Raw genomic sequence first — 23,746 nt, 5'->3', positions numbered from 1 at the left:
TTGATGGTGATTTTGAGAATATGGGTATTTGGTTTGCCGATCTTTTTAAAAAGGTGGTTGGAAAAGGAAATATTACTTTCTTTTGGAAGGATCGTTGGTGTGGTAATGTTGCCTTCAAAGATGTTTTTCCTAATATTTATGCTATTGAGAAAAAGAAAGATTGTTGTGTGGATGAGAGAGTAATCACTTTTAATGGTCAAATCTTGAATTACTCATGGGATTGGTCAAGGCATATCAAAAGGGGAAGGGAAACCCAATAGTTTTTGACTTTATTGGATCAATTGGCTGATTTTCGGTTTGTTACCGGAGATGACAGTTGGATTTAGGGAGGTGCTAAGGGTGATGTCTTCTCTGTTAGCAACATTAGAAGCCTGTTAACAAAGCATTCCAACAGGGTGGGCAGCATGGAGTTTTTTAAGTGGGTCAAATGGGTCCCGCTAAAAGTCAATTGTTTTGTTTGGAGGTTAATTCAGAACAGGATTTTCGACATTTTTGAACCTTCAAATGCATGGTATTGATTTGTCTTCCTACCTTTGTCCCTTCTGTCAAGAAGTTGAGGAGTGTGTAGATCATGTTTTCTTCTCCTGTTCTAGTTTTGCTCTGGTTCTTTGGAAATGGTTGGCGAGATGGTCTACTCTTCTTGTTAGGCTGCCGAACCATGTGATGACTTGATGGAGCTTCTCAAATCAACTACCGGAAGTAAAAAGGTGAGGAAGCTGATGTTGTCTTTAGTTTATACCACTCTTTGGTTGATTTGGAAGGCGAGGAATGCTTGGATATTCAGAAATGAGAGGCGGGCGATCATGTTTACGGCTGATGATATTAGCTTAATTACTTTTAATTGGATTGAAAATAGGTCCAATTGTAATTCTTTAAGTTGGCATGCTTGGAACTCCTCGCCTATTCTAGATTGTTTTTTGTAATTAGGCTTGAGTTTCTCGCTTGTGCCTTTCTATTGTTTCTCTTGTTTTAATAATAGTTTGCCCGTTGTTCGAAAAAAAAGACACCTTCAAACATGCCTTTTTTAAGAGGCATTAAGTCGCAAACACACAGTCCCTAAGATACTCTCATCGACCCATTCTGACTTCTGACAGATACTTTAAATGAAAAGCAAATAGAATCTAATCGTCTTTAAAAAGCAAATAGAATCTAATCCTCTGTTTGCTATACAAAATAAGAGAAAATAATGTTGCTAATCCGATCCTCGAAGAAGTCCACGAAACGATAAAGCGATGAGGATCAAAGAACATATAGAGAACATGTGCATGATTGGTTGAAAAGATTCTAGATCCAACTTTTTAGTTGATTCTAATGGTTACCATTATTCTTCCTCACATGTATAATCTTTCGTCAAAGTATTATCTTTGGTCCAAGTATTTTCAAAATAAGATTTTGCATTGATCAAAATGAAGAAAAGTAATGATAACATTAATCCATGGACATCCAACTGTTTCTTTTCTACAGATAATTAATAAGGAGAAAGCTAGATTGCAAACCTTAGGAGGTGTTTGGATAGGGAAAAAAGTGGCTGCTTATTGCTTATTCTCACCACAATAAGCTGAGTTGAAGTGTTTGGATGTGAAGCTTAAAAAATGGTAGGAATAAGCTAAATAAACTAATTTTAATAAGCAAAAGGGGGAATGCTTATTGCTTATAAGCTAATAAACTAAAATCATATTTATCCAAACACCCCCTTAGTTGGATCAGAACACACAGGAAAGAATCATTCGCAGCAGCCCAATTAGGGACATGATTGAATACCCCAAAGTCCAAAACATATCTAACTCTTGTGTCTGAATACCCTAGACATTTTTATCAAAAGTCAACCAATAAGTAACTATTTTTAATCATCTTTTTCAAAAAACAATGTAATTTTAACCAATAAAAATACTTTAAAAATTATATCTGGTGTCTAAATGGCTAAATGGGGTGTCCATTTAGTCAACCCCAGGAAAGAAACATTCGTAGCAGCCCAATTAGGGACATGATTGAATACCCCAAAGTCCCAAACACATCTAACTGTTGTGTTGGTTATATATATATATATATATATATATATATATATATATATATATATATATATATATATATATATATATATATATATATATATATGAACCTATGATTTTGATATAATTTTAACATAAAACTATCATCACAATGCATATTATCTAACAATAATATTTTTATCACAAACACGATAGAAAACATAATCATATATTCAACATGTCGATATAAACAATATCAACAACTCATTTAATAATATTTACGAATTATCATTGTGAAAATAATAATAATAATAATAATAATAATAATAATACAAATGTCACAATTAAATATCCTATTACTGCGTGCTTAATATATCTTAAAATAAATAAATCATAAATCATATAGAATAGAACAAAATAACCATAAATTTTATGATGTAGTATATCTTAAGATAATAAATAATAAATCATAAAGAATAGAACAAAATAATAATAAATTCATTCATATTATCTGTAAACAATATAAATAAAATCCAAAAACCTAAACTTTAAAAAATAAAAAATAATAGAAATCTGAATATATATATATATATATATATATATATATATATATATATATATATATATATATATATATATTATGTGTCCTACAAATAATTAGATTTTGTTTGGTCTGTTTTTCTATTAAGGCGTAACTTTCAAGAAAATGAATATGGAGGACGTCGAGTTGATCTTGCTTAGATGAATTTGCATCGTCATCTTCCTTATTCAGTGTGAATGCATTCACCATAATATAGAGTTTTTAGTGTTCTCGAATCATCTTTTTCTCCATCTTATCCATTAAACTCTAGCAATCTCATCTACATATGTGGACTATTTATATCTTTATATTAACCAATTAAATATAATTAGTATGACTTACTAACCATAAATTAACAATTCTCTTCACTTGTAGTGATTAATTATTTTAAAATTTAAATAGGAAGTACACATAACTAACCATATATGCAAATAAGTTAAAAAAAACTCTTTGATTTGTAATGAGTAATTAATTTTAAGTTAAAAAGACTTTTGAGTTGTAGTGAAGTTTCAAATGCATATGGTCCAAGAAAATGAGTCTCTCTCTCTCTCTCTCTCTATATATATATATATATATATATATATATATACACACACACACATATACACATACCAATGACCATCAAACTTCGAAGACAGTGATGAAGACTTCTAAGAAGAAACGAGTTATAGATTTAGTCAGGACCATAAGACCAACACTCTTCGCATACAGGAGATGGAGTTGATGGGCTTCGAGCCTTTCCAAGATCAACATTTGGGCAGCGGAAATAACAAACAATTCTGATCTAAGAGATGAAACATTTAGATCTAACTCAACTAGTCTATGAAACTCATTAAGACATAATAGAATGGAATCATACATTTGCTTTTTGTCGTAGGTTTCTTCTTTTGATAGAGTACCCAACGTAGAGTTCCTCTTTTGAAATCACACCAAAGAAACAAGACACAAGCAGATCTAAGCAACCCTCAAATTGTGAGCTTCAAAAAAAAAATGAAATTTCGATTATGTGGTCAACCATGACGTGGTAAACTATCGGCCATGATGTGGGAACTGCAATTCGGTATTCTTTAGGGTTTTTAGAGGATTCCAAACTTTTGAGACTAAGATGTATTTTTCATAAGTGTCAAAATCGGATTTGAAGTCCTTTATTTATAGGGAGGTGAGTTGAAACCCTAAAGACAACTATCAAATATAATACTAATTATCTATGGTATTTAAATCGTTTTGGAATATTCCATATTCCATTATATAATATTTAATATTAATTAATTAACAAAATAAGTCCTTCAAATAATTTTTTTTTCAGTTTTTGCTTTATTTTATTCTTGGGTGTAACCCAAAAGGAAACTGCTAATTATAGTGATATTATCGAGCTTGTTATGACTATGAGAACTAATCTCCATCAAAAATCACGTTCCTTAGATTTTTTTTTGTTTTGAAAGAAGTGGAAAGAAAAGAAAGGAATATTAGTGCTAATCTTCCCTCCTAACTTTGTTCGCAAATAGAGGGATTAATTTGGTGATAAAGAAATTATTATAGTTTTATAAAGAAGGCATGTGATCAAATAATATAAAAAGGTGCTTTAGCCTAAAGTACAACTACAATTTTGCTTAAGATTTGCATGCTATATTTATTTATTTCTCTAACTATAACAAAAAAAGGAGAATAAAAAATAAGTCGAGTAATATGGACTTAGGATGTGAACGTTATTTTAAAAATGATAAAACAAAGTAATCCACAAAAGCGTTCATATCTTATATATTCAAGATCTTAAAAACTTCTTTTAGAATGACTTTCTAACTCAATTAATGTATGACTTGAATCCATGATCAAATGTGAACATCAAGCATCAATTGTAAACGATAACACAAAAGAAAGTTATATTCTTATGTGATGTACCGTATTTATTGTAAAGTTAACTAATGAAGACATGGAGATCTTGTGAGTGGGAGGAAATTAATGACCTTATTATGGTGCTAATTGATGAATTCTAAAGTGCATTTAAGTAAGAATTTTGTGATTGGTATCGATCCTTCATAATAATGTATGATATATCTTTATACATCCTAGGTAGAGAGAATATATGTGTGATTTGCGATATGATGCATATATAAAGTAAAATAAAATATGTTATAGGCCTTAAAACAGAATGAAGGTTCTAGTAAGATAAATCTTTCATACTTCGACGTACAAGGTAATCAATGGAGCAAGATTTACAAGATATCCTTAATGCGACCAAGACTGTCAAAATGGTGCAGGGAAATCAAAGACCAAAACTCAGACTCTATAGTTAATCTCTAGATGTAATGTGTAGAAAACATATTGAATTTTAGTGTCGAATAGACTTGGTAAGTATCTTATGATTAACCTATTGAAACCAATCCTAATAGGCCAAACCTACTAATCCATATGACCATGAAAGGTGTCAACCAATCATAATCTACGATCCAGCCACTTCTAGAGCCTTCATCCTTGAGATACATTGCATGATGGCTCATCAAGAATGACCATAGCGCATCATGATGGAGCATCCTCCATCATGATGACACATAATCCACCAACATGGCTCATCATGGCATTTAGGGCATCCAACTTGAGTATCTTAAACTTTTGAGGACAATCTTGAGAAACCTAATGTACCTCACAACCTAAATGGCATATCAACAACATTTTTGGTGCATCAATCCACTTAATGGCACATCATGATACATAAATGGTGTATCATGATCATTAGTGGTACATACATGCTTCAGTAACACATCAATACTTTAGAGTACACCAAGGCACACTAGAGTGGAGCACCTTGTACCAAGTTGCACATCTAGAGAATAAGTGGGGCACCTTATTCCCAAGTGGTGCATCTTGTCTATAGATTGTGCAACCTCCTACACAATGACACATCTACCTTCCAAAGTGGTGCACCAAGCACCAAGATGGCACACCATGCATGAAGATGGTGCATCTTGTCTATAGGTGGAACACTTTCCTCTAAAATGGTGCATCCTTGCTTCATGGATCATCAAGGTTGCTCCATTCCCTTCTAAGATGCTCTATTAAACTCCATGTGCTCCATTAAATCCAACTCCATGAGAATGCTCCAAATGCTCAAATCACGTTTAACACACACATACACACACATACACACACACACACACACACACATATATATATATATATATATATATATATATATATGTATATATGGATCGCTCATTTATTTATTCTAAGAATTAACTTAAATGGTTTTGTTACTCTTGTTTGTTATAATTTTGAGAAATTATCCATCTAACTTTTTTTTTGTTATTGTATACCATTTGATGAGACATTCCAAATTCCAAATTTATTATTTTCAAGTATATAAAAGTTGGTATCATAACATTGGTACAACATAAATTAATATCTAGTTAGTATTAAATGAGTCATTAGTTACAAATGAGTTCGCCTAGCATATGAGTATCATTCATATATTTTAATAAAGTAAGTAATGGTCATTGTGATTCCTAATTAGATGTTTATGGACCTAAAATAAAGAGTATAGCCTAACTTTAAAACCAAACTACTTATCTCAATATTAAGCAAAGTAAATGTAAAAAGACTTACAAGTAATAGTTATGAATCTACATCACTATGAAGTGATCCACAATATTCCTTGATTCAGTTACAACATACAATGTATCAATGAAATTCCCATATTTAACCAACAATAAAGGTTTCAAAATATCATGTTAAGGATCCGTTATTTGTATGAATGGTGAAAGTAGCTTGTGAACAACATAATAGTTTCTATGACTCTTTTCTAAATTCATCATCAAATTGATACTCTAGGTGTATTTAATCAAATAATAAATTTAGTAAACCTTTGTATATTATCTAAACCTGTAAAACAATCAAACTTTTAATAACCTATGTCAATCCATCATTCAGGCTATAACTTATTTAAATATAAGTTTTATTCATTGATATTGTTTCCATTCACACTTTAAATCAAATTAAAAATCATTAATCTTAATCAAATTTGTAGTTATTGAGAAATTAGAAGATACATAAATCCATCTGTATATTACATGATTTAATCGCTACAGATATCAAATTAAACATATAAAAGAACTTACCAAAATTGACATTGGTGGTCGCACAAATCGATTAAGCTACTCCTTCATTGACTTCTCTTCTCGATCTAAACGATTTTTCTTCTAATACTCTTGAGTTCTTACAAAGAAAATCAAATGAGTAGGGGTTTTGGTTGTTGGTGGTGGTACTTATGCACCACAAAAGGTTAATGGGCCAGTCTTTAACTTTAATCAAGGCCCATATTCCTTGTATTATTATATGATAATTTGTATATTAGCTAATATTGCAAGTATACCTCAGGGGTATTTATAGAACTCTTTATAAATCAAATATGTTACCTAAGATTTACATCAATTTAAACTCCAACATTAATGATGAACAAAAAAATTAATGGAGAGAGAGAGAGAGTTAAAACTATATTAGAGTGTTGAGGTTGAAATTTGTCAATAAAGTATTGTATAAGTGTTCATTTAATCATTAATTTTCATGTATTATTATTATTATTATATATATATATATATATATATATATATATATATATATATATATATATATATATATATATATTAGTTTATAACCCGTGAGAACCACGGTTACAAAATTAATTAAATTTTTATAGTTAAAACTCAAAATGATTAATTATTATTTTAAATAAATTAGTAATTAAGAGATATTTTTAGTTATATAAATTTGAATCATTGATTTAAATAAATATATGAAATTATATCATTTTATAATTTGTAATAATTTTATTTTAATTTTTATTCTAATCATATTAATTTAATGTAATTAGAGTGAAAAATTTTAAAATTTGAAATTTAAAATGGAGTTGACAAGTGGTATGCATTAATTAGGAGAAATAATAGGGTGACACATGGCAAAAGGAGAATAAAATATGCATTAATTAGGAGGCCTAATAAGATGACACATGTCAAAAGGAGAATAAAACTATTCATTTATTAGAATAGGGATATATGTATGTATTAAAGAAGTGAACCTTAGGAACAGTAAAGTTCCTAAGGGTTTGACAAAACTGGTCCCTGTTCATTTCTCTGTTATTAATTGTGTTTGGGCTTTCTATACTGCCCCACTTCTTTCTTCAAATTACAATTGGCTCCCTCTAGGTTTTTGTAGAAATCTTATATCTGGGTTAGTGTGTTGGACAGACGTTTTACACGTGTTTTGTTTCTGGAAATTTCCACCGTCCCGATGAAATCCCTTTCTATTCTCTTTCCCCATCCCACTATTCTTTCTAATCGCGTATGTATTTTGTGTCCATTGAAGAGGCTTTCGCAGGGGTGGCTTGGGTGGAGGTGACATCAAGGTTTTTCGAATGAGATACCAACCCTGTCATGTTCCACCATGTTGATGGCATCGAGTTCTAGAAACTCGTTTCCTGTTCCTTTTACTTCCCCTAATTACACGCTATAGGTATGATATGATTGTTTCTAATGCTATCTTTCTTCCAAACTCGATTTTCCTCGATGTTGTGTCTTCCACAGATCCTCCAATTTCTTTCGACGACAACAACTCAGTCCGTCCAACTAATTCGGCATATGAGTTCGAGTCAGGTGGGGAAGCAACGTATCAGGTATGTGGGAAGGTCCTCCAATGATTTCAATTTTTCTACATATGATACACTTAAATTGGAAGTCAATTTTTTTAAGTGTGATTTAGGTTAAATCCGTTGTGCCCCCAAAGATTTCATGAAGACTAACATTGGTAAAATGAATCTTCAACATCTGAAACTATCCTTCCATATGATACTTTTAACTACAGAACCAAGGATTATTACACGGAGCTAAAACCATCATGGTCCGCTTTTCAGGTCAGATCATTTGTGCTAACATCATTTAGGTTTTTATTACTCTTTTATTTGCCTCTTTTGGTGCGTAATGTTGAAGAAGATGATAATTTCTTATCGTGTTTTTCGGATGAGCGTCATGTAGCCTTGGTTGTGCCCTTCAAAAAATCAGTACAACAGACCCATCGTGAGGTAAGTCTGAAGCTGACTGTTATTACCACTATACAAGTTTTGGAACCATTTGTTGTTTACCATTTCTCATAGAGAGCAGCATAGAAACTTCTTAAAGGTACAATGTCCTTATAATCGTTCTCTTTTCATGTAATCTCAATAACTGGTCGTTTTTCTTTTCATGCTTAGATGTCCCAAAGTCCAAACTCTGCTGTTCAAACCTTGAGCATTCTTTGTTTCTGTAAACCTTAATTTATGTAATTAAATTTATTTAACCCATTTTTTTCCAACCCTAAAACAAATTCAGCAAAAGTAACAAACATGAGGTGTTACAAAAAGCTGAAAAGGATGTTTCAGCTGTGAAGGTTCAGTATATAGCCCAGTTAGTAAATCATTGATTTGAAAAGTAGTACTAACAAGTAACGAAGTGATTGTTTTTCTTCATTAACCCTTTACAAAAAAGGTAAGCTTCTTAGAGTTTGTTGCTATAAGTGATTCAAAGTTGATGCTAAAATGTAACACCATAATTTTTCAAACCAAATTTTTTAATTTAAAACACATTTATCATAGTAATAAATCTCAAAATGTCACAATGTCAAATCATCAACTCTCTTAATCAAAACTGTATATATATATATATATATATATATATATATATATATATATATATATATATATATATATATATAAAACTCCAGGATCCTCTAAATCATGACTCAATCTCTGATGTGTGTACAATCAAGCCGGCACCCTCCCGCGATCCAGATAAGAACCTGAAACACATAACACATAACACGGTAAGCACGAAACTTAGTGAGTCCCTCAAAATACCACATATCACACACTAGCCACTCGAGGCTATAACTCTGTAGGACCCTCTGGTCAATGTATCTCAGTGGGACCCTTCAGTCCCACAACTCTGATGGACCCTCAGGTCCTAACTCAGCAAGCTCAACATATCATACAACATAAATCACAAAGACATAATACAGGATATCACAATACTCAATATAAGCATATAAGGCATCCTAGTCATATAAAAGCTACCACTCATGGTAAGTATAGTGATAAGACTCACCTCGGTTGATGAACAACCCCTATAAACGCTGTTGCTACGTGCCGGCCACTAACTTTGTGCCAAACCTACAATTATCTCAATTAAAAACTAAGCCCAAACTCTCACTCATTGGGTATAAAAGCAGAACACCAACCAGCCCATCAATGACCTAAACCCATTGGGTCCACCAAGGCCCAATAATAAATGGTCCCTCACAAGGCCCAATTCTCAAACTAAAAGGCAAGCGCAACTCAAGGGCCCAAAGCACATATATATAGTTCTCTGGTCCAAGTCTCTATTGCACCAAGCCCAAACTCCAGGCCCAACACTCAAGGCCCAACATAATACTTAGCCCAAAAGCCTACAGTGAGGTTATGCGGGTCGTACCTCCTTGGTACGCTCAGAGTACGCTAGCATGCACGGATCTGATCGGGGACACTAACCTAGTACGCGGGGCGTACTGGATCTTACGCTGGGCGTACACTCAGTTTTGCTTAAGTCCATTCCTTTGGTCTTAACCCGTTAAGACCTTAGCTCATTTCTCATATCTGGACTCCCTAATATCTCTTGCTCCATAAATTCGAAGACTTTAAGCCCTTGCATGGTTGATTAAGTCACAAACACTCAAAATATACACTCTTTTGCCTCAAGGAGCTCACAACTCATGCATGAAGTGACTCCAACTACCAAGATTGGATTTTTATAACATTACACCACTAATAAGCTCAAGAAGGGATGGTCCTAGTCTCTGGAGTTCAAGATCTCATCAAGTGTCCACCTTTTTGGGACAAAACCCTAAAATACTCCATTAACATACTCATAGAAAAAGAGAGGTAAAGTTTGAAGCTTTATACATCAAAAAGAAGCTCCCAACTCAGATATGCTCGGATCTAGAAGCTTGGACTCCAACTCCTTCTTCTTCAAGGCTTCCACTTCTTTTCAAGAGCACACAAAACTCTCAAAAGCTCTTAAAGACACATACAAGCTCCAAGAATGAAGGAAGCGGGTTTTGGAGGGTTTGCTCTCTGAGAAAGGTGGCCAGGAATGAGGCCATCTCATTCTTTATATAGGGTCACTTAAAATATTAGGGTTTTCCTTCACAGCCTAGTACACCCAGCGTTCCTCTTGGTACGCCCAATGTACTAGGTGGTCCTCGCGTCTATTCCATGCTCATAGGTACGCTAAGCATACCTATATTTACGCCCATCGTACTCGATTGCCACCCATTTCTCAATAAGGACTAAATTTGTCATATCTTCCAAACTATCATAGCTTCTTTGTTACAAGTCTGATTCTAATGATTCTTATATCCATGGAAAGGTGGCGAGAAGCTCTACGCTTCTATTAACTCATCACAACCTCAAGGCTCTATGAACCAAAACTCAAAACTCATAATTGATTAAACAAGATATTACAAGAAAAAGTAGAAAAAAGCAAGTTGTAATTCAAAGAAATAAGAGTTGGATGCTATAATATACAAATGAACTAAAATATGTTGATATTTCTTTTGCTGGAATGCCACAATAATTGTTTCTAGGTTTGATAATCGAAGTTAACATTTTTTTAATATGATTTTTGCCTTTTTTAGGTCTGTTTTGTAAAAGCAAGTAATGGGATATGGATTTTTTTGAAAAGATGGTAAGAAGAAGTTCCACTTTTAGTCTTGTTTTGTAAAAGCAAGTACCGAAAGAATTCAATACAGTACATCTTCCTATTTTATTTGCTTAACCTATTAAACTCTCATCAAATTAAAAAGAAACATTTTTTTGATGTCTTAATGCAGCTGGTCCCCGATTGATCTCTAGATCCAAAATGAAATGACTGGTGGCTTGCAGATGAATTCAGGTAAAAGGTGAGTAAAGGGTATGTTTGTATTTCTTGATCTTATAAACATATGGAAGTGAATAAAAAATGAGGTATACTCTATATGTAACGTCCCAAAATTGAAGGCCAAAAATTTCATTTTTAATTAGGTTATTACATAAAACCAAAGTGTGAATAATCAAAATATAATATTATGAAACCATATCAAAGTATAATCCCAAGGACCTCGTGTGCGGAAAACATAGTGTGATGCACTGCGACCAAGCCGACTCTTTTCCTTTGAAACAAAGTACGTGAAACCAAAACTGTAAACCGTAAGCACGAAGATTAGTGAGTTCCCCCATCATACCACATACCACATAATACCATCGGTATCTTTCAACCGGTAACCGGGGACTATTTCACCCCTACCACTATCACATAATAATATGTCATAAACATACTAATCACGTACTAACATCATAAGCATGCTGATCACATACTAACAAATCATAAACATACTGATTACATACTAACATATCATAAACATACATATAAGAATTGCATGGGTTCTGTATACCCCTTCGGTATCTTTCAACCGGTAACTGCCATCGGTATCTTTCAACCGGTATCCATCATCGATATCTTTCAACCGGTATCCGCCATCAGTATCTTTCAACCGGTAACTGGGGACTATTTCACCCCTACCACTATCATATAATATCATGATATAATCATATAGTCAGGAATTTCTGGGGTACTGACCTACCCTTCGATCCTAACGACTGAGTCAGGGAAAAACTATTCCCTGCTACTACCACTAACACACATAGCATATCACATAAACATATCTCATAAGCACATCACATAAGCATATCTCATGAGCATATCACATAAACATACCAAGATAATTATCACAAAGACAATTATCTACCAACTACCCCTGTTGGTGGGCAGACATTGTGACCTTAGACCCACCCCTACTGGAAGGTAACTCACCTCACACTGCTGAAGTCCCGTAGACACAATCCCACACTGTTGAAGTCCCGCAGACTCAACCCCAACTGCTGGATGACAGATTCCCGAACTGTCAATACCAAAATAACACTCAATTAATAATTGGGTCCCACTACATAACCATAACACATACTTGGATAATTACTACACTAACCCAAGCTTGGCGTAATCAAGCCCAAGGCCCAATCCATAGGCTCAAAGTCAACTAGGAATCAAAGCCCCAGGCCTATACATGATCTTATTCTAAGGCCAAATATCATATAATCATTAAGGCCCAACTATGGCCCAAATTTCCAATTTGGGCCCAACCCCTTACATGGGCCTTGCCCTAGGCCCATTAAATTATTTCAGTCCACATGATTATTCTTGGATGGCCCATTAATAATCAAATAATCAAGGCCCAAAAGAAAGGCCCAACAATAAACCCAAGTGAAGTTAGGGTTTCTCATAAAATGCCGATTAGGGTTAAGTTTACTACTTAACCCATTAAGCACTCAATCCACTAAGGGCTTAATCCATTAAGTCCAATATTGCTTAGATTAGTTTTTGGAAATGGTTATTATTTAATATCTCCAGTTATTAAATAATTCCTGTGCGTGTCCCAATTAATTCTCAAAATTAAGGTTTTATCGTCATTAGGGTTTCCAACCCAAATACTAGTCCATTTATTAATTTGTTGGGCTTTTAGGTCAATTAGGGCTTTATTGGGCCTATTAAGCCCATTATAATAATATTAAAGCCCATTAGGGTTTTCATTAAGCCCATTAGAGTCCATTAAGCTTTATTGGGCCCATTTGAGCTTACAAGGCCCACTAGGGTTTCAAGGACCCCTCCCAAAGAATCAACTCACAAGGCAAACACACCACTACCCGAGACGGCGACCGATGGTGGCAGGAGGCGGCAGCCACCACCCTAAGGTGGTGGTTTTCCATTTTCTTTTCATTACTCTTCTTTTTGTTACATTTTACAATGCTAAAACCCCAAATAATCACACACACACACACACTCACTAACACAACCACATATACATAGCAACCTAGTGGCGGCTTACGGTGGCGAATGGCGGCAGCCACCACCTCACGGTGGTGGCTGTGGGGTCTATCTTCAAATCTCTAGCCAAGAATGCTCAGGTAGCTTCATAACATCACAACCAGTGAACACAAACAGCCCAACTCGCCCACAACCACGTTTCACGATGGCTTGTGGCGGCAGAAAACACATTCCCGGCGACAACCACCATTGTTGGCTGCCATGGTGGTCTTCTAGCATTTTCCAGCCAACCCTTCACCCACTCACTCCTGCAGTAACGACCGAAACAAGCACAACATTGGCCGAGATATGAAAACACACACGAACACATAGCAGCCCTCTTCGGGGTGTTAAAAGGCGGAACAACGGTGGCTAACGATGGCAGTGGAACAGTTGTGGGAGTGGTGGTAGCGACAAAGCTGTCGGGGGCGACGTCGGAAAGGAGAAGTCGTGACATATTCAACGTGAGTCGAAACGACCTACAATCACATCCCTGGTCTTCAACGATCTACCTCGGCTGCCCACGACATCACCGGTAGCGGCTGTGGCTTTTGGATGGTGAAGCAGCGGCGGCAGTCGGCTGGAACTCGCCGGTCTCGCCTGATCGGAATAACGAAGAAGGTGACGGCTGGAGGTTAGGAAGGAAAGTGGCGGCTGATACATTCCTTAGGGTTTAGGGTTATGAGCATGGTGACTGGTTATAAGCCCCCGTCCCGTTTCAAACTTAACTCCTTTTGGCCACGTTCAGTCCCTCTTCCACATAATTTTCTTCAAATTAAATCCAACATTTACCCTTTAGCCCTTAATACCATAATTTCCTTTCATTTCAGGTCCAAAACTTACCAAATAGCCCTCCACTTGAGAATCTTTTACGAAACAAATCCAGCAATTACCTTTTTAACCCTGCCTCCTGAAATCCTTTACATATTAAGTCTAATACTTACCAAATATCCCCCCGCCTTCTAAAATCTTTACAAAATAAATCCCGAACTTATACTTTAGCACCCAAAATATCCAACTTAAGGCATTTGTCTTCCTAAATCCAACACCTTGGTATATAATTATTAATTTTAGGGGCACTCTTCATTCATTAATTTACTTATTTATTTAATAAATAAATCGGTGTTACAAATCTCCCCCACTTAAATTAGATTTCGTCCTCGAAATCATTTCTTACCATTTCTTATGCACCAAACCACTCAAGTAATATGGTCACCATTTTGGGTACACCCTAGCCTTCCCAGGGTAGTCGTGTCCCATCTACGTAAAGCCCTAATATCCGTTGATGAACGAATCTCTCACAACAAGATCACATCTACTCCGTCTGAATCTGATGTCTCGAGATAATCTGAATCCCTGGCAGACCACTCATACTGAATCATCACCGTTGGACCCAACCCACTATATCCCTCAACGGACCACTCAACTTCTAATAAATCGAGTTTCCCACTATAAAACATGATCACCGACCCAATTATCCTTGCAAATCACTTATATCATCCAAGGCTCAACTAATCCCGCTGTGAGTGACTTGTCACTTCCCAATCAGCCAGCTATTATGTCCGTACCAGCAACCTGAAACACAATACTAACATTGCCAAAAGCCGAGACTGTCGGAACACTGAACTGCCTAAAGCAATATGCTGCTATCTAGTCGCTTCCAAAATCTATCGAGACCGGCCTGGTCTCGATTCATTCACCAATGATCTGAAATGTCGGGTTCAAGCCCGACTGCAGAGCCAAAGGACTCCCCACTTAGTTGCCTCACACGACTTCTGAACGAAATACTTCCCTGGAACTAGTTGCCACTAGTTATCATGCCACAATGGCTCAAACAACTTTCTGATCTAACCGATCGGTTCCGTGCGTCGAATCCCGACATCACCCAATCCAAAACTAAAAGTGATTGCTACCTAACCAATGGTAGTCTTCATCACCAACGACCTTAAGCAGTCCATTGCTTCCCTGATCTCATATCTGTAGTGACGTCCCTACCGTCTCATTACTGGCTTAAACAGATCTAATCCATTTGGGTAAGTCCGAAATCCAATCCGTGGATATCCATATCCTCACTGCTGCACTCGAACTGGTGTGTATTATTGCTCCTTTCGCGTCCTAACAACGCACTCATGCTACCTACCAACCTAGTGAATGCTACGGCTACACCCACAAACTTACAACACTATATCGCTATCTGGCTGCTAGTGAATGCTACGGCTACACCCGCAGACTTACAACACTCCCCATGCTAACTGACCACTAGTGAATGCTACAGCTACCCCCGTAGTCTTACAACACTTTCCAAACTATCTGACTGCTAGTGAATGCTATGGCTACCCTCGTAGTGTTACAACACTTTCCAAACTATCTGACTGCTAGTGAATGCTACGGCTACCCTCGTAGTGTTACAACACTTTCCAAACTATCTGACTGCTAGTGAATGCTACGGCTACCCCCGTAGTCTTACAACACTTTCCAAACTATCTGAATGCTAGTGAATGCTACGGCTACCCCCGTAGTCTTACAACACTTTCCATACTGGGTCGAACACGCACTCGACCTAACACATAACTGAACTTGAGTCCTAACCATAAATCTAACCTGGTTCCCGAAACCTGCTATCACGTGACCCCATTGTATCAGTACCGTACCCATGCCTGTGATGAAAGCGTCACCATAAACCACAAAATCATCTACACCCTCTGGCAGGGTGAGAATCGGTGCCTCATACAACCGCTGTCTGAGAGCCTCGAAGGCTGCATGCTGCCCAGGCCCCCAACAAAAGGCCACCGATTTCTTGGTCGGTCAGGTCAAAGGAACCGCAATCTCGGAGAAGTCCCATGTAAATCTCCGGTAGTAATTTGCTAGACCCAGGAAACTCCGAATCTCAGATGGAGACCTCGGAATCTCCCACTGCATCACGGCCTCTATCTTGGCCGGATCAACTAGAATACCCTTCTGGTTGACAAGGTGCCCAAGAGATTGCAACTCGCGCAACCAGAACTCACAGTTAGAGAACTTTATAAAGTCTCTCCCCCACTTAGATTCGACTAAGTCTTCACATTACTTGAGAATTGAAGGGTTCCCAATCCTTCTCGCTTTCTAATATCCCACCGATGACAACCTGTGCCTGCCAATGCTAGCATTTAATCGCCGATTAAACCTTGAGATCTCCCATCCTCGGAAATCTTGATGAGTACTCTTGAAATATGATCCAGTCTGACACCTCAATCCATCTAACATGCTGTCAATTGAAGTCCTTAATCTTCACTCTAGCTGACGAATCCTCGTTCCCACTCCCAATCTTGCAGTACCACTAAACTCTAACCGAACACAGCCCATGCGAAAACACAATCCTCTTGAACATCCAATGACCAACCACTTATGCATATAACACCCACGACCGACACTACCCTCTTCATGTCACCAATTCTGTCCTCGCCCACAACCACGTTTCACGATGGCTTGTGGCGGCAGAAAACACATTCCCGGCGACAGCCACCATGGTTGGCTGCCATGGTGGTCTTCTAGCGTTTTCCAGCCAACCCTTCGCCCACTCACTCCTGCGGTAACGACCGAAACAAGCACAACATTGGCCGAGATATGAAAACACACACGAACACACAGCAGCCCTCTTCGGGGTGGTAAAAGGTAGAACAACGGTGGCTAACGATGGCAGTGGAATAGTTGTGGGAGTGGTGGTAGCGATAAAGCTGTCGGGGGCGACGTCGGAAAGGAGAAGTCACGACATCTTCAACGTGACTCGAAACGACCTACGATCACATCCCTGGTCTTCAACGATCTACCTCGGCTGCCCACGACATCACCGGCAGTGGCTGTGGCTTTTGGATGGTGAAGCAGCGACGACAGTTGGCTGGAACTCGTCGGTCTCGCCTGATCGGAATAACGAAGAAGGTGACGGTTGGAGGTTAGGAAGGAAAGTGGCGGCTGATACATTCCTTAGGGTTTAAGGTTATGAGCATGGTGACGGGTTATAAGCCCCCGTCCCATTTCAAACTTAACTCCTTTTGTCCACGTTCAGTCCCTCCTCCACATAATTTTCTTCAAATTAAATCCAACATTTACCCTTTAGCCCCTAATACTATAATTTCCTTTCATTTTAGGTCCAAAACTTACCAAATAGCCCTCCACTTGAGAATCTTTTACGAAACAAATCCAACAATTACCTTTTTAACCCTGCCTCCTGAAATCCTTTACATATTAAGTCTAATACTTACCAAATATCCCCCCGCCTTCTAAAATCTTTACACAATAAATCCCGAACTTATACTTTAGCACCCAAAATATCTAACTTAAGGCATTTGGCTTCCCAAAACCAACACCTTGGTATATAATTATTAATTTTAGGGGCACTTTTCATTCATTAATTTACTTATTTATTTAATAAATAAACAAGTGTTACACTATACTTCGTTTATTTTAAACTTTGCTTGCCTTTTAAGGACCTTGATTCGTTCTTTATTTTATATTTAAGAATGTGTAACACAGGTTTTAAAATATGGCCTTAAATTTGTGAAATTGTAGCACTTAAAGATGCAAGACTGATAGTGGATACCCTCTAAGCAAGATGAAAAGGAGAAAACTATAAATTTCCTTATTTATGTCATTTTCCAACTTTTCCTCTTTTTTTTTTTATTTATTTTATGTTCTAACTTAAATTAATCATGGTGTTTCTATAGGTGGAGTGATTGGAAGCATCGGTGATATACTAGATGCATCACAGTTAATTTGCAAAAAGGTTTTATCTTTCTACAATTTTCCATAAATTCTATACTCTTTTATCCACCGATTGATGTCGACGTCAAATATATAAACATTCATAATAATTTTTTTTTACTTAGAAACATCACCTTAGTCCATTTTTGTCCCTCGAATTAATGGTACTATTTGGAGATTTTGGACCCGAATAGTGCCACTTCATGGTAGAGTTTTGAAGGAAATAAGTTATGTAAATTCTTTGGTTAAGAACTTTCAATTACATGATTCTACTTGACATAATCAAAACTAGAAAAAAACAATAGTAAGATTATTTGGGATCATAAAGGTTAGCATTTTGTTATCGTTTTTAATTTTTAAGTTTTTGAAATTACTTCTACAAATATTGCTTACTTCAGTTTCAACTAATATTGTGAAAATTTTTTTTTGTATTGTTTGACTTAATTGACCTTGGAATGTGTAACGATCTTAATTCATATTTGGGTTTTCAATTTGTTAATGGAATTTGATTCTTTTGGGTTTTCTTGAGTTTCCCCTCGCAAAGAAACTTTTGCATTACCTTCGATTGAGGTTCTTTTTCATTTTGCTGATTTCATTAGTTGGTTAGTTTTCTATCGTTTCTATGAATAATTGGTTTAATTCTGCTTCCTTTTGTTGACTGCATTTAATGGAGTCAACTTGCTTTCCATAACTTTCTTCTTTTTCAGGTTCAAAAGTATCCACAAGTGTGATGTTTATCTACAGTCTCAACAGAAACCTCTGCTTCTGATGCTACATTTTTTTTGCTGATAAGGGTAATTTCGGAATTATCAACAACATTTGTACTAGGTTAAGTTGCCTACACTCTCAAAAGATTGTACATAGAGATGTGAAGACTTAAGACATGTTGTTGGACAAATCAAGAACTATTAAAATTGTTGATTTTATACTTCTTCTACTATCATGATTTATTGTTGCATTTCTACTCATCTGATTGATGGCGAATTACACAGAATAGCAATGTACTTTACTACGGAAACTAATTCAGACAATGTACTTCATTATTTGTCTCACAAAACGAACACCTTCCGCCACGCTCAACGCGCGTGAAACCCCTCTAGTTATTATTATTATTATTATTAATATATATATATATATATATATATATATATATATATATATATATATATATATATTAATGATATGAAGCTTAGGAATAGTAAACTTGGCATTTTTTTGGCAGAAATGGTCCCTGCATTTTGCTCCTCATTCTTTACCTATTTTGACAATTTTGGTCCTTGCAATCAATATTTTTACATTTTTTAGGAACCTTTTAATATTTAAAGTTTGGCCACAAAACTTTAACGGTTTGACAACTTTGATCCCTTTTTTAAAAATTTACTAATTACTACCCCTTTAATTCTTAACCGTTTTGAAACTTCTGATCATTGCAGTCAAAACTTTTACATTTTCTCATAAAAACATGAAAAAGACGGTCTGGGGCAAACTCCGGGCTCTTCATCCTTTCATTTTCTACGTCTGTCATATTTATCGATTCGTAAACAATATTGAAAGCTTTTGGCCCCCGTGTAGCGGGGGTAACCTTTCTAGTTATTATTATTATTTTGAGATTTAAAAGGTCATGAAACATTTTTTTTTGTTTATCAGTTTGGTGCTTATAACGGATGGAAGAATATTTTCTTGTTATTTATTTAAGGTTATTGAACCTATTTTTGTTTTCTTTTTAATGCCATTGAACATTTTTCGATATCTAATTTCATTTGCATATGTTTTTAGAATATTTTTTTACTTAGTTTTTAGAAGTTTTTCATAATCGGTTTTTACATCTTAATTTTCCTACTTCATTTTTACAACTATATATATATATATATATATATATATATATATATATATATATATATTGACTTTGTTTATTTGTAGCCATTTTTATATCATTATGAAAAGCATGTAAAAGTGAAGTTTCACAAATGAATAGTAAAAAAATTTAAAAACGAAATAAAAAAAAGTTGTTAAAATGAATTGTAAAAAAAACATGTAAAAAGAATAAAAACGAATTGTGAAAAAATGAAAAATAGATGAAGATTCATTTTTAACCTAACTTGAGCTCTAGACTTGCATTGGACATGGATAACAAGAAGGCCTGACCCCAAGTTGTTCAAGCATAGTGTCGTTGAGTTTCTCGACCCTTTGCCTTAGGATTAATCAGTTCTATTTCTCGATGGGGGCAGGGAAGGGATATAACTCAGCGGTAGAGTGTCACCACTGAAAATCATCAATCTTTAGGTTGTAATGGACGTTAGGAAGCCTTTTGGAAGGAATGAATGGACAGGTTAATGGATTGAGAGTTGAATCCATAAGCTGAGAGAGTGTGGTTCCTACAATGTGGTAGCCTACTCACCATGACTTGGCGACTGGGGTTTCATGATTGTTCTGGACGGACCCTGCCACGACATGATAGCATGATTTCCATGGCATGACAATGGGTTTATTTGTTATTGAATAGGTTGTGACTGAGATTTTAATCGGGGCTGAGTTCATCAGCCACGACGTGGTAATGGATTGGCCACGATGTGGAAGCCTGTTGAAGTCAAAATTGACCGTTGACTTTTAAAGAATGGTATTCTCGATTGATTCTTCTCATTATACAAAATCAATGATAAATACAAAAACATTCTTGTAAATAAGGAAAGGATATACACTGTAAATGATAAAATCAAATACAAAATATAGAATGTATATATCATCTAAGAGTCCCCTGTAGTTTGAGCTGGAGGAGGCCGAATGCTAAAGATGTCTCTCTGAAATCGAGAAAAAGTTGGTGTGGCAGTCCTTTGGTGAAGATATCTGCATACTGGTAGGCGGGGGGGATATGCAAGACCCGTATTTGATAAATATCGACTTTTTCTCGAACAAAATGTATATCCATTTCGATGTGTTTCGTGCACTAATGCTAAACTGGATTTCCCGATAGATACTCTGCCAATAAGTTGTCTCAATAAACCAAAGTTGCGTGTGAAGAGGAGAATGAAGTTCATGGAGGAGATTTTGTAGCCAACAAGCTTCAGCAAAAACGTTTGCAACACCTCTATATTCTGCTTCAGCACTTGATCTGGATAATGTGGCTTATCGTTTAGCGGACCAAGAGATGAGGTTATTTCTGAGAAATACGCTGTAACCGGATTTTGATCGTCTGCCATCTGGACAACCTCCCCAATTGGCATCAGTGTAGGAAACAAGTTGCATAGAGGCCGAAGGGTATAAAGTCAAACCAAGGTCTGGAGTGCCGCAGAGATATCGAATAATGTGTTTTAGAGCATTGAAGTGTGGTATACACGGTGCATGCATCAAAAGACAAATATGTTGTATTGTGTAGGCAATGTATGGCCGGGTGAATGCTAGATATTGTAATGAACCAACTAAACTCCAGTACAGAGATGGATCCACCATTGGTTCACAGGTATATAAACTAAGTTTGGAGTTTGTGTCAACTGGAGTGGCGACGAGTTTACCAGCTTCCATGCTGAAACATTTAATGATGGCATCTATGTATTTCATTTGCGATAAAAACATTTTGTTCTTCGTGCGAGTGACAGAGATACCAAAAAATCGACAAAGGCCCGAGATCCGTCATGTCAAATTCTTGTTTTAGAGAAAGGATGAGACTCATTTTGAGAGTTGTAGAGGAGTTTGTTAAGATAATGTCATCCACGTAAAGGAGAAGGTGTCACTTTTACTGCAAACAAACCCAATAGTCAGAAGGTATGTAGCAAACCGTTGATACCAAGCCCGAGGTGCTTGCTTAAGTCCGCAAGGAGACTTATTTGGCTTGCAAACATAGTAAGGGTAATTAGGGTCGAAGAACCCTGGAGGTTGGTGCATGTATACCGTTTCATTCAAGTGGTCATGTAGGAAGGCATTTTTAACATCCAACTGATGGACGTCCCAATTTCGACTCAAAGCAAGGGAAAAAATAGTACGTATGGTGGCAGTTTTGACAACAGGACTGAATATTTCATTACAGTCAATACTAATCTCTTGTGTTTTGCCATTTACAACCAATCGTGCTTTGTAGCATTCCAAAGTACCGTCGACCATATATTTATGTCGAAAAATCCAGTGACAACAGATTATGTTTTGATCCGTTGGTCGCGGGACAAGATCTCATGTTTCCTGTTTCAATAAAGCATTATATTATGTGGTCATAGCTTTGATCCAATATTTATCAAAGAGAGAAACTTTTGGATTTGGTGGAACATGAAAGATGTTTTGGGTGTGAAGAGAGAAGATGGTCTTTGGTTTAGTGATCCCACTTTTTAAGAGAGTTTGCATGGGGTGAGATGGAGGAGGGGGTGAGGGGACGGTGGAGGTAATGGGAGAGTTTTGGTTAGGAAACGAAGGGGATAGGGTGTGGGAAGAATAGGAGTTGGAGGGAGGAGGGTTGGATGGAATGAGGTGGGGGTGGGTAATGTAGGGAGAAGGTTCCACTTCATTGAGAAAATCATATGAAGTTTCTTGGTATTTGTTTATATTGGAGAAAGGGAATATGTTTTCATGGAATATGACATGCCAAGATATGAAAAGAGTGGAATTTGAGGGAATGAGGCAAAGGTATCCATGGTGGTTATTAGGATAACCAAGGAAGACGCAAGGGGTGGATCTTAGGTCGAGTGGAAGAAATGTTGGGATAACATAGACACCCGAATATACGAAGATGTGTATATGTTGGGGTACGGAGGTATAGGAGTTGGGTGGGTGTTGAATTTCCTATAGATCGAGAGGGAAGTATATTTATAAGGTATGTGGATGTATTCAATGCATAGTTCCAAAAGGATGGTAGAAGAGAGGCATGTATGAGAGTTATGTGTATCATATTGTTAAGAGTGTGATTAATTTTTTCATCTTTACCATTTTGGGAAGATGTATAAGGACATGTGAAGCGCACGTGAATACTGTTTGACTCGTAGAAATGGTGAAATGAGGCGTTGTTGAATTTTTGACCATTGTCGCACTGAAATGATTTGATTTTTCTTGTGAATTGTGTTTGAATATATTTGTGAAAGTAAAGAAGTGTTTGAAATGTTTCAGACTTGGCTTTGAGTGGGAAAGTCCATAACTAGTGTGAAAATTCATCAAGAAGGACTAGGTAGTATTTATGATCAAGTGTGTTGGGTAAAGGTGATGTCCAAATATCAGTGTGAACAATATCAAATGGAGAATAAGTAATGGAAACTGAATCATAAAAGGGTAATAGATAATATTTTCCTAAAGAACAAGTATTACATGAACTATTATTACTATTGCAAGAAGGTAAAAAAGAACTGGTAACATAATTAAAATGAGAAACGACAGGGTGACTGAGATGGTCGTGCCATATAGTTGTGGAGATAAACGCAGTTGGGTAATGCTTGATGGGATTTGCGGGAGTGAAAGGATAAAGCTTGCCAAAGCTGTCACATTTGGTCATAACCTTCTTCGTGTTAAGATCCTTC

The sequence above is a fragment of the Lactuca serriola genome, chromosome 5, assembly GCF_051521515.1.
Source record: "Lactuca serriola cultivar US96UC23 chromosome 5, Lser_US96UC23_V15, whole genome shotgun sequence".
Lineage (NCBI taxonomy): Eukaryota > Viridiplantae > Streptophyta > Magnoliopsida > Asterales > Asteraceae > Lactuca > Lactuca serriola.
This window is presented reverse-complemented; position numbering follows the sequence as displayed.